Source organism: Protopterus annectens, chromosome 11.part0 (genome assembly GCF_019279795.1).
Source record: "Protopterus annectens isolate FY-2018-M chromosome 11.part0, PAN1.0, whole genome shotgun sequence".
NCBI lineage: Eukaryota > Metazoa > Chordata > Ceratodontiformes > Protopteridae > Protopterus > Protopterus annectens.
Window position 1 is genome coordinate 59208526 of NC_056745.1, and position 13048 is coordinate 59221573.

Here is a 13048-nt window from a genome sequence, read left to right on the forward strand (position 1 = left end):
CATGATAATTTATATGTTCTCCAGAAAAGAATGGTTTGTTTTATTTCTTCTATTTTTCAGATTGAATTCTACTTACATCTTTATTCACAAATGTTATACCTAACACAGAAACTTCATTCATGGGTTCATAGGAGGTTACTAGACTAACAGCCCTACAGCCCTTACAAGACTAGCCACATTTATCCCAAGTTGCCCCAATTGTCGGTGGTTAGGTGAGCGAAGTACCCAGAGGTAGGGGCCTATGGTAGTTAATACAGACGTCCTCTGTCCAGGAGGAACATGGGCACCAGCCCAAAAGTAAATTTGTGGCCACCCATCTATTGAACTAGATTGCATTTCAAGAGGGTTAGTGAGGGGCTCTGTTTCATGTGAATTGAAAGCTTGTTCCAGAGAAGTGGCTGTCTCTGGGAGATGTATTTATCTCTCTAGCATGACCTATTCATGTCAGCGGCTAGGTTAAGATCCCTGGAGCAAGTGACCCTTCTGCAGTTTGACTTACAAATGTTTAGCATTTCCATCAGGGCCAGGTCAGAGACTGCCCTGTAAGTCAGGCACAGGTCACCCCTTAACAACCTGTAGGAGACATAATACAGTGACAAGACTTTCAATCTTTCCAAGTAAGACTTCTTTTGTATACCCTGTAATTTCTTAATGAGAAACCTCTGTAGTCTCTCCAATTGTTGCAGGTGTCTGGTGAGGTATATGCAAAAGGGAGCATTGTACTCAGTTATTGGTCTGATGAGGGCTGAGTATAATGGAATTATAACATCCTTAGATCTAGATGCAATGCCTTTACATATAAGATGGGTCACATAGAAGGATTTTCTTATTACTGTGGATACTTGGTGGTCATAGTTCAGACTGATATCAAACTGAATACCCAGATCATGTACCACTGGGTCTACACTTGGGGGGGGGGTGTTGTCTATAATCTAATTAGTAAGGATGTAAGTTTTTGCAAAAGGAATAATAACACACTTTTTTTTGCATTTAGCTTTAATCAGTGGCTTTGGCACCAATCATTTGCCTGCGTTAACCATCTGTCATTGGGGGACTCATTGATTGCTACCAGTTTGCAATCATCTGCAAATGTGGTCAGCCACAGGTTGCCCAAGTATGCCTGGACTTCTGAAAAATAAATTCTGAACAGTAAGGGGCCCAGACAGAACCCTCAGATGTGCCTCTGGTGACTGGTCTTTTGCTAGAGGTGAAGTCACCCATTTTGGTAGCATGTGTCCTGTCGCTGAGCCAGTTGGCTATCAGTCTCATAATGTAGGAGCTAATTTCCAATTGGGAGAGTTTCTCTATAATACCTGAGTGAGGGATTGTGTCAAATGCCTTGGCAAGGTCAAGATAGGTGGTATGCACTGTCTTTCCTTTGTCCAGAACCTTAGTTACTTTCTTGAAGAAGTCAACCATGCTTAACAAGTATGTTCTACCTTTAACAAATCCAAACTGAGCAGAGACCAGAATCTGGAGATTACCTATGCCCTTGTTAACAAGGTCCATAATGATTCTTACCATTGCCTTGCAGATGAGGCTAGTCAAGCTTGTGGGCCTCTAATTTCCAAGGTCAATCAATGGTCCCCCTTTGTGCAGAGGGATTACTGTTGCTGTCCTTCATTCCACTGGAACATAGCCATTTCTCAGGCTGTGATCAAACAAGTATTCAAGTGGGTCTGCTAGGTCACATTTTAAGTTGTTGAAAAGGCAACCTGGGATGTTTTCTGGTCCCATTGATGGCATGTTTTTGGCCTTGGAGAGCGCAGAGATGACCTACTCTCTTGAGATAATAGGCTGAGGAATCATGGCAGGTATACCTTGAGGGTTGATGGGAGAGGACAAGTGGTGAAGTTTTCTCCATATCTGTCAGCTAGCAGGTTGCCTATTACCTCCGATTGAGTACGGGTGATGACATCCACAGCCAGTTCAGTGCATAGCTGGGTATTCCCTTTTAGATTTCAGACATTAAGAATGCCGTGTGATTATCCTTAGATAGGGAGACTATTTTTGCTTTGAAATTAGCTTTGAAGGACATGACAAGATCTCTAATCTGTTTGTTTAAGCTAGACAGGAACTTCTTCCTCTGCTGACCAGTTCCCCCCTGTTCTTGGACATTAGTTTCTTTCTCTTGCGTAGCCTGTTTTTACTAGGGGTCCACCAGGATGGCTTGTTTTTTGGCAAGAAATGTTTTTAATCTGGTCAGGTACAGCTGATTCTACATAACTGCTTAAGCAGTTATACAGTGCATTGGTATATGGTTTATCATCAAAATGTCGCCATACAAATAAATTCCTGTTTGCAACATCGAAGGGAAGAGTGAAAGTTAAATTGTACATCTGCTCACAATGTTGAATCAGCTGAATGAATTCAGCAGATTCAACATTGCCACCGAACAGAGTACGAGATGCCTGTAGAGGAGCTCAGGTAAGTGAAACTCCTACACCTCACATCACGTTTTTGCAGGGGGGCAAGCTCCCCTGCACCCCCACACCCCTGCTAACTATATATTCCAACTCCGACATCACACTACAGTGAGGAAAGGGATGAATGTCCCAAGCTGCACTGTACCACAATCTCTGTGCAGTATGTCAAATTCATATCAGTGAATGCACAGTAGCATTAGCCGATATGAACTTTTCGACAAGGAGTGTCGAGCAACATAGAAAATCGAACACCTGTCTTTCAGTTGTCCATCTGCAAGTATCTCCACTCAACTTTTTGATAGTAAACCTTGGTATACATCTCTGCATAGATGTCTGCATTATCTGTATTCGAGGGGGCTTTGAAACTTCTTATACCATCACTTAGTAGGAGATAATTTGTCTTAGAAACATTCTTAAGCATTTTTGAGCTTGATGGGATATCTGGTCTTATAATTACATCAAATGAGACGGATTTATCATCTGATCTTACTAGGGGGGACATCAAAGGGGGAGAGGGAATAGGCGCAGTGCTCTCCCATGTTAGTGAGTACTATGTCTAGGACATATGGGCTTCTTGTGGGTGTACTGACTGGCTGTTCTAGTGCATCTGTATTGACAAAGCCGAAGAACCTCTAAACCAGTCTACTCCACTCCTAATAATCAGTCTAATAACCACAACTTCTCCCAAATTACAGCCAATAGAAAGCCAACTGACCTCCTTCTCCTAAGCCTAAATATCAAAAGTATAACCAATAAAGTCCACGAACTCCATGCCAACATAGACTTGTACTCCCCAGATATTATCATCCTGACAGAAACCTGGCTAAAACCTAACATTAGCAGTGAGCAAATTCTCCCTACTGGTTATGACATACTATGAGTAGACCGGTTAGACAAGAAAGGGGGTGCCAATGCTCTAATGTTTAAACAGCATCCAAACATTCAGATCCTAAATGTATCAGCACCCCAACTTGGCAATGAAGAAATAAATTATAGCACCCTCAAAATAAACCAAAATAAAACCATTAACATAATGGGATGCTACTTCCCACCTGGCTATAATATCCCTCCACTAGAAAACCACCTCAGTTGGGTTAACCACCATCTTCCATAAGAGACCATAATTTTAGGTGATTTCAATATTGACTGGCAATCCTGTTGCAACAACCATCCAACCCACCATCTAAACCTTCATGGTGTCACCCAACTCATCCAGTCACCTACCAGAATAAATAAACACTCCAACAAGCATACTACTCTGGATTGGATACTAGTCAGTAAGATCCCCCAGTCATATATAGCAGGCTGCCTACCAGATAGCCTCAGTGATCATACCTCAACATTCCTACTCAAAAAACACCTATATCAAGTTAAATCTGTCATCTATTGGCAAATACGTAATACACTAAACTTTAACCCACTCACATTCATCTCATCCCTTAATGACTGTAACTGGACTCCACTAAAGTACCTCAGCCTAGATGACGCAGTTCAATTTTTCAATACTACCTTCTTACACATCCTAAATAACCACACCCCCATAAGACTTATCAGAGCCAAAACCCAATCCTCCCCATGGTTACAGAAAACCACTAGGTCAGTAATGAAAATCAGAGATAAAGCCTGGGATCACTGACGCAGAACCAAAACCCCCTCAGCTTGACAGAAATTCCTAGAATTGCACAATAGAGTCAAAAAGCTAATAAAGCAGGACAGAATCCAATACTACCAGTCTGCCCTTAACTCCTCCCAACACAACCCCAAGCAATTCTGGTCCTCCATAAACTCCATCCTCCACCTAGGTAAAGTCAGTACCCCTCCACCTAACATTCTCCACTCCTCAGAAAATATTGCTACCTCATTCAATAAACACTTCACACAAACCGTACTATCACTAGCTAGACAACTCAACCCCCCTCCCCTCCACCCCACACCTACACCTAGTAATCTCCCCACTGCCTTCTCTTTTTCTCCTATTCCTACCTCCAACATAAAAAAATTAACTAAACTGAAACCTCCTAAACTAGTAGCCAACAACCTCCCAAGTGAATACCTAAAGATTGCAGCCAATGCCCTAGCCTACCCAGTCTGAGTCTTGATTAACCGATCTCTATCAGAATGCTGCGTCCCTTCACTATGGAAAATATCACACATCATTCCCCTTCACAAAGGTGGCCCCTCCACAGAACTCACCAGTTACTGCCCCATAGCAATTCTCTCTTCACTCTCCAAAATACTAGAGAGATGCATTCACTCTCAAGCCTTAGACTACCTGCGTACTAACAACCTCATTTCTAACAGTCAATATGGTTTCTGGCCAAACCATAGCACTACCACTGCCTTACTCAGTTCTACTAACACTATCTTTCAGCATAAAAACAATGGCTATCTCTCTTCTGCAACTTTCCTAGACCTATCTAAGGCATTTGACATGGTCCCACACAAACAACTTATCTCTGTTCTCAATAACCTATCCTTCTCTCAATCAGTCACCAATTGGTTTCAGAGCTACCTGACTTGCCGCCAGCAATCCGTTGTATGGCAGAATGACATATCTCCCCAACTCCTTGTCTCTATTGGTGTTCCCCAAGGATCCATCCTTGGACCCCTACTCTTCTCCATTTTCACCAATAATCTAGTCACGGCCACCAGACATGGCACACTCATACAATACGCAGATGACTCAACCATCATCTGCTCAGCCCAGTCCCTACCCAAACTGCAAAAAGTCACGCAGGATGACTTTTCCTCTGTTGAAACTTGGCTATCTGATGCCCAGTTAATACTCAATCCAAACAAAACTAAACTCCTCATCTTCCAACCCTCCAAACATACTCAGACCTACTCTCACTTTAATATTACAGGCAATGACAACACCATTATCCCCCCAACAGATCACACCAAATTGCTAGGAGTTGAGATATCTCAAATTTAATATTCACACTTCCATGACCATAAAAAACATCCACAAAAAGCTAGGAGCCTTATACAGAAATAAGCAATTCCTCACCAAAATAGCCAGGATTTCAGTTGCAAATTCCCACCTTATCTCCACCCTTCTCTATGCCTCTCCAATATATACCAACCTAAGGCAAAGCGATCTAAATAAACTCGAGACCCGCTACAACAAAATTGCCAAGTTTGCCTCTGGGTACTCCTACCATAGTCACCACTGTCTCTTACTTACTGAACTTGGCTGGCCAGAACTCCCTCACCTCCTTCAATGGTACCAACTCTCACTTGCCCACAAATTAGTAAACCATCCTCTAAAATTGCCATCCCTCCAAAATCTACTTCAGCCCTATCACACCACCAGACCACTATGCTCTAGCAACAAAAATCAATTACAGGTAACCAGGGCCAAGAACTCTGCTGTAGAAGCACTCTTCTCCAGCTCAATAGTCAAGTTATGGAACCCCCCCCCACACACACACACAATAACCTCTGTACCATCATGCACTCACTTCAAAGCTGAACTTAAATTTCACCTAAAAAACTGCTGGTTATGCCCTTGTAACACTCCTCACTAGCATCCCCACTCCATCCACCCTCCACCTCTCTTCCACCCCACTAACTACCTTTGATTACAGCCAACTCTGATGCTTGAAAGCTTATTATTTATAATACTGCTGTAACTTTTTTTACTGTAACACTGTGAATAACTGCTATTTAATTGGTAGAATACATGCCATCTTAGATAGCACAGATGTTATGCGAGTACTGTATGTACTATGTTATTCATCAGGAACTATGATTGTATTAACGTTACTTTTATACATACAACTACATCTACTTCTTGTAATCATATACTTAAATTCATCTTTATTGTTGAGCTTTTCTCCCCAGGCCACCGCCGAAAAAGGACCTGCGTCCAGTTGGATTTTCCCAGACAATAAATGTAAATAAAATGAAATATTATGGTCGTGTATGTTTCTCAGCTGATGGTAGGATAATTAAAATCACCCATGAGTAAGGTGTTGTAATGGCACATGACTCCAGTAATTCCAGGTATGCAGTATGCTTTTCTTGTTTCATAATGGGGGACCTATTGCTAGCTATAATGCAGCAGGGGGCTTTGCCTATAGTTAATTGGACATGGAGTAGCTGAAGAGAGTCATGCTGTTTGAGCAGTCTCTAGGTGAACGTATCCTTACTGAAGATGAAGAATGTCATATTGTTTGAGCAGTCTCTAGGTGAACGTATCCTTACTGAAGATGAAGAATGTCATACTGTTTGAGCAGTCTCTAGGTGAACGTATCCTTACTGAAGATGAAGAATGTCATCCTGTTTGAGCAGTATCTAGGTGAACGTATCCTTACTGAAGATGAAGAATGTCATCCTGTTTGAGCAGTCTCTAGGTGAACGTATCCTTACTGAAGATGAAGAATGTCATCCTGTTTGAGCAGTCTCTGGGTGAACGTATCCTTACTGAAGATGAAGAATGTCATACTGTTTGAGCAGTCTCTAGGTGAACGTATCCTTACTGAAGATGAAGAATGTCATACTGTTTGAGCAGTCTCTAGGTGAACGTATCCTTACTGAAGATGAAGAATGTCATACTGTTTGAGCAGTCTCTAGGTGAACGTATCCTTACTGAAGATGAAGAATGTCATACTGTTTGAGCAGTCTCTGGGTGAACGTATCCTTACTGAAGATGAAGAATGCCTCCTCCTTTGATTCTTTCATGCTCAGTTTGTGGTCGGAACGTGTGGAAGCGTTGCAGTCCTGCATGGCTGAGGCACTTTCCATGCATTTGAACTATTTCTCGGTGAGTTCACAGACATCACCATCTATAAAAGTGAGGAGTGTTTCCAGGGAGTGCGGTTTCTTGTTCAGACTCCTAGCAGTCAGCAGTAGTACCGGGATTTTATATAAAGAGGATTTTGTTTTGTTGAGAGGTTGGTTATTTTAACACTAAAAATGCACAATAGAGGTGGCTAATGCCTTTACAAGTATCCAAAAGCCTAGAGGAGACAAATGCAGACCATTTCTGACAAAGCAGTGTGGCCTGCCAGCCATGTCTTTCCAGGCTGACAGATATTGGATCTCCTTGGACTGATGCCAGAAGCTAAGCCATTTGTTAAAGTCAATCATTTTTTGTTTGTATTGTGGCATCATCCTTGGAGAAGGTAGAATGCTGCTTAAGGCTAGGCTTATACCTGTCTGTGACACACAGTCTCAGAGCTTAGTCATGCCTATCTTCATAGTCCATTGAGGTACATCTCAAGTCATTCACCCCAACATGGACTAAGAGCCATACCAGTACTTGTGGTTGAATGACTTGCATGCTTAAGTGACCTGACAGATCGTGGCACCTGACAGGCAGCTAACTGTAACCTGCTCCTTATTGAGCCTTGTAAGGAAAACATTCATGTGTCTCACAATAGAGTTGCCTATGACCAATACATTAGATTTTGTGGTGTTATTTATTATGGGCTTATTTGCTGAGACACTAATGTGTGTTATTACATGTTGTGGCTATTTTGTGAATTGTTATGTGTAGGTGGTTTTACTTTGGGAGGCCTCTGATCTTTTGGTAAGTTACTGGTGAGTACCTGCGTATATGTGGGTTTATGTGATATGAATGTGCATCCTGGATAATTTAAGTGTCTATCTCTGACACAGAACAAAAACACCAAGCTGAGCAGATTTTTTTAAAAACAGAAAACAAAATGGAGCAGGTAAAACAGAAAACAGCTCTACCGCTCACGGACAAAAAAATATAGATTTACTTTCTTCACCCATCAGGGGATCAACAGCAGTGCTTTAGCTGATGCTGGCTTGAAACCTTTAGAGGAAAAAAACAAATGTCCAGAAATTCACTGTGCATTTAAGTATCACTTAAACAATTCATTACAAAATATACACCCCCTATCTTTACTACATCACCTAAATCTTTACTTTTCTCTTTAAAGTCATCTCTATCACCTCTAGACACTGTGCAAATTATAACCTCTTTTATCCAAATGTCATTTTTTTCACTTATTATAATGCTATTCTACATATGTTAACAGAACCGGAATTCTTAACTCTTCAGGTGTTATATACCCCCACCTTCATTTTGTAATTTATTTCACATACTATCACATTCATCACTAATGCAAAGAATATATAACTCATAGGGCATCCCTGTCTTACACCACTCTTCATATGCACACCTTTTGGCTTAACCAGCCATTTACAAGTATTTTTACTTTATTATTACTATATGCTGACATATGCAATTTCAGAACTTTCTCACTCACGTTATATTCTTTCATTATTACCCATAAGATCTCATGTCCAATTTTATCAAATGCCTTATTAAGGTTTCCTATCATGATTTTTGCTTTTTCTTTTCTATTCATAATATCATCCACCCATTTCTGTAACTATCATTAATAATTCTTGACAACCCTCCCCCTTTATACTGTATATACTATCTTCTAAAATATTTTCCATTTTAGTTTCAAATCTCTTTTGTATTATTTTCCTAAATATCTTATAATCATTATTATTCAGTACTATCAGTCTCCAGTTTTTAATTGTCTTATATCTTCTTTCTTCCATCTGAATTTAAGTGTTCCACTAGATAATTCTTTATACATAAAGCGTTCATTTAACCATTCATTCAAATGTTTAATATATATATATATATATATATATATATATATATATATATATATATATATATAACCAATTCCTTCAACTTTTATACAATTCATATCCTATTCTGGTTCTGTAGGAGAATCTATACTTACCCGTCCTAATAATTTATGTCCTAATAATAATTTATTTAGCAATTTTAAGAAGTCTCCTTTTCTACCTCTTTATTCTCTATTTCTGTTAACTTTTTTTTACTTTTCATGTTTTCACTAGCTTTTTTTTTCTTTAAAACAAATTTTTTATATAGTGTACTACACTATTCATAATATTTTCCTGAGCTCTTTCAATGTCTCCTTTTAATTTTTTTATTTCTCTCATTACACTAAAATCTTAATTTACTAATCTGCTTAATTAGCTTGATGCTTCTCTTTTTCCTTGTAAAAATGATCTTTGCTTATATAACTATTCTGTATTTTTCTTGATTTCTTTCATACAATTCATTTTCTTTGTCAAAATACTTTCTAACATTATGTTCTCAATCTTTAAATGCATTGTTACTTGTTCTTTTAGGATTTTCTTTCTCTGCTTTTCTGGAATCAAACTGCCATTGCAAAAAAAAAAAAAAAAAAAAAAAAAACACACACAAACCTCTCTCTCTCTCTCTCACTATATATATATATATATATATATATATATATATATATATATATATATATATATATATAAAACTTTTTTTTCTTAAATATCATCCATCATTCAAACCAATTTTTATAAAATGTTCTCAGAGTAATATGATCTTCCCATAACTATATTACTAATCTCTTTCCTTCTTCATTCCATACTTTCTCATTTATCCTTTTTATTACTTTGCCTATGTTTATATATTTCTTGTTTTCTTTTACCTCTAGCAATATTGCAAGATGATCAGAGAATCCTGTTTCAACTACCTCCCCTTCTCTTATAATGAAACCTACTGATACTATGAAATAATCTATTTCAGTTCAATGCATATCCTTTTTGTAAGTCCAAGAATGTTTGTCCCAGATTTTAATTTTTCCATATCTTATAACTTCTAAAATTGTTGTCATATCATTCCCTTTCTTTTCTACACTTGCCTCTTTAATCACAATTAGTCTCCTGTTATGATAAGAGTCATATTTTTCACTACATAGTCCATTTCTCCACAAATATAACATTTTCTTTTAACACAATTGCATATCAAATGTCCTTCTTTTCCACACAAACAAAACATGTTTTGGGTTGTGCCCAGTATTTTCTGACACTGCTATTCCCTTCCACATTTGTCATGCTTGGTATACGTATAATATTTTCTCTTTCTGTTTTTGACATAGTATTACAATCCCATTCATCAGTCAATAAACTGCTTTTATCACTTTTGCAATGTCCAGTACTTCTTTACATAAAGTTTTCAAATAGCCAAGTCTCTCTTTCCACCTCTGCTCAAAATTGTATATAATTATTTTTCTTTCCCTGTTAAATGATTTTTATCACAAAAACATTCCATGGGATACATTCTTTCTTTTTTCATATTCTCCAAGAGAATGTTTAAATTGGAAAAAAAAAACAGTCTCAAACATAATGTCACAAAATTTCTCATTGTTAATAAGAATAAATGATATTGTCTCATGCCTTTTACACTCAAAGGAGGTATTCAATTGCCCCACAATTTCATCCATGTCCATTTCTTTCCCCCTGTGTGTGTACAGGAACAGTGCAGGAGCTCCTGGAGGCAATATGGCCACCATGCGATCCAGAAATAAGCTGCAGGGACGTGCATGAGTGCTCCAGTACTATTCCTGCATGGACACAGCTCCTGTATGCAAATTAGCCCATTTACAGGTTTAAACCATGCAAATGAGGTGAATTTGTGATCCAGGAAGCTGTCAGCCAGCTGTGCAAGACTAGTGTAGTGTGCAGAAATGTACTCTGTTAGTAACTGAGTACATTTCTGCAAACTACAAAATGGAGAAATGACAGCTTCAAATAAAGTGTGTATATTATGAGGAAACCATACCAATGACCAACTTTTTTTTTTTTTTTAGCTGATTTTGGCTGTTTAAGTGTAGGGCAGTGGCGCGCAACCGGGATCAGGCCGAAAATATAAAAAATAACCTGAAATAAGCATTCAAAGCAAAATCACTACTTTGCCATTATACTCAACAGCAGGCAGAAGACAACATGGCCAGTGAATAGTGGTTGCTAAGGGGGAAGGCTCAGTTTGGGACCTGTAGCTATGCATTAGCAGGCAATCCGATGCAAATGAAGGGAATGATACTGAATCCCTGATTTCCCCTCAATGCTAGTCAGCACCCAACAGTGTAAGTGCAGGAATAGCATGGTTCAAGCCTAAGAGTTATCTGACATTCCAGGGGTGTCTGTCAGGCATACTCTAAGTGGATTGGAGCCCTATGTCTCGGGTTTGCCCTTAGCTTAGCAGAGCTAAGCAAGGGTGTGTGTCTGAGGCTGCCTAGCACTCTTTACATCACCTAAGTGGGTGTGCGCGCCATGCACTGGGTTTTAAAGGAAAAACAAAAAGTAAACTAGGAAATAGCAGCTCTGTGCACATTTGAGCACTGTGTTTGCGCGACATGCCCTTGGGCTTAAACAGGAAGGCAATGGGAAGGGAAAACAGCAGTAGGAAGGTAATCAAGGAGAACTAGTATAGCTGGCAGGTGAAAGGTATCAGAATCAGCCAATTACACAGGCAACAGCCCAGCTCAGGCTAGAACACTACTATAAACTATGCAAACACCTTTCCCTCTGGTGTTTCCCACATATTCTACACCACTGGTGTATACAAGTGGGGACATTTTAACAAACAAAAACAACAAAATGATAGGGGCTGCAGCAAATATCATACATCAACATGTGGAAGAGGCTGAGGGTGGTGAGGATGAAAATGCTTTCAACCAACCCACAGTGAGTAGATGGAGAAGAGTGTACAGACCCAGGATAACCTACCAGGGGATACATGAGCTGGAGATAGTAGAGCACTATAAGTTGGACAGGGACCTCCTACAGCAAATTGTTGAGCTGTGCCGGCCATGCCTGACACACAGAACTAACAGAGGGGGAGCCCATCCCAGAGGATACTAAGTTATGTGTAGGCCTAAGAATACTAGCCACAGGTACCTTCCAAAGGCCAACTGGGGATATCATGGTGATCTCACAGACATCAGCATCCAGGGTACTCCACCAGTTCCTGGATGCCATGTCAGCACATGCCGGTGAGCACGTATATTTCCCCAACACCCGTGAGGCGTTGGCCAGCAATATGCGTCTCTTCCACCAAATAACAGAATACTCTGAGATAGTGAGTGCTATAGACTGCATGCACATATGCATCAAAGCACCACCCAGTGAGCAGGGTAGGGTCTACATCAACCGCAAGGGTTTCCTCTTCATTAACTGCCAGGTCATGTGCGATGCCCAGGGCATTATAATGAATGTGTGTGCTGGCTGCCCTGAAAGCTATCATGACTCCCACATCTGGCATCTGACGCAGCTGTACCAGAGATTTGCCAATGGGGACATCCCTTACAGTCATCTAGTGGGGGATGCTGGTTACGCACTGGAGCCATGGCTGATGACACCCATCAGAAATGCACACACACACGAACAAGAACTCCATAATGAGGCACATGTGCAGACCAGAATTATAATAGAGGGTGTGTTTGGGATGCTCAAGTCATGATTCCGGTGCTTGGACATATCCGGTGAAGCCTTGCAGTACTCACCAGCTACATGTACTCAAATTGTCATCGTATGTGCCATGCTACACAATATGATCCTACGAAAACAGCTGCAGCAGGAACAGCATGGAGCAGGGCCACATAGCCCCCCCCCTCCACTGCCAAAGCTTGCACAGACACAGTGTGACTTGGAGGAGGAACAATCTGAGCCTGCCCCAGTAGGCAGAAGGAGGCGTGCCCAGTATGCCCTGACCTTGGCAAAGAGGCAACGCATAGCACATACACTGACACAGTAAGGACCCAGGGAATGACACCTCTCTCTGA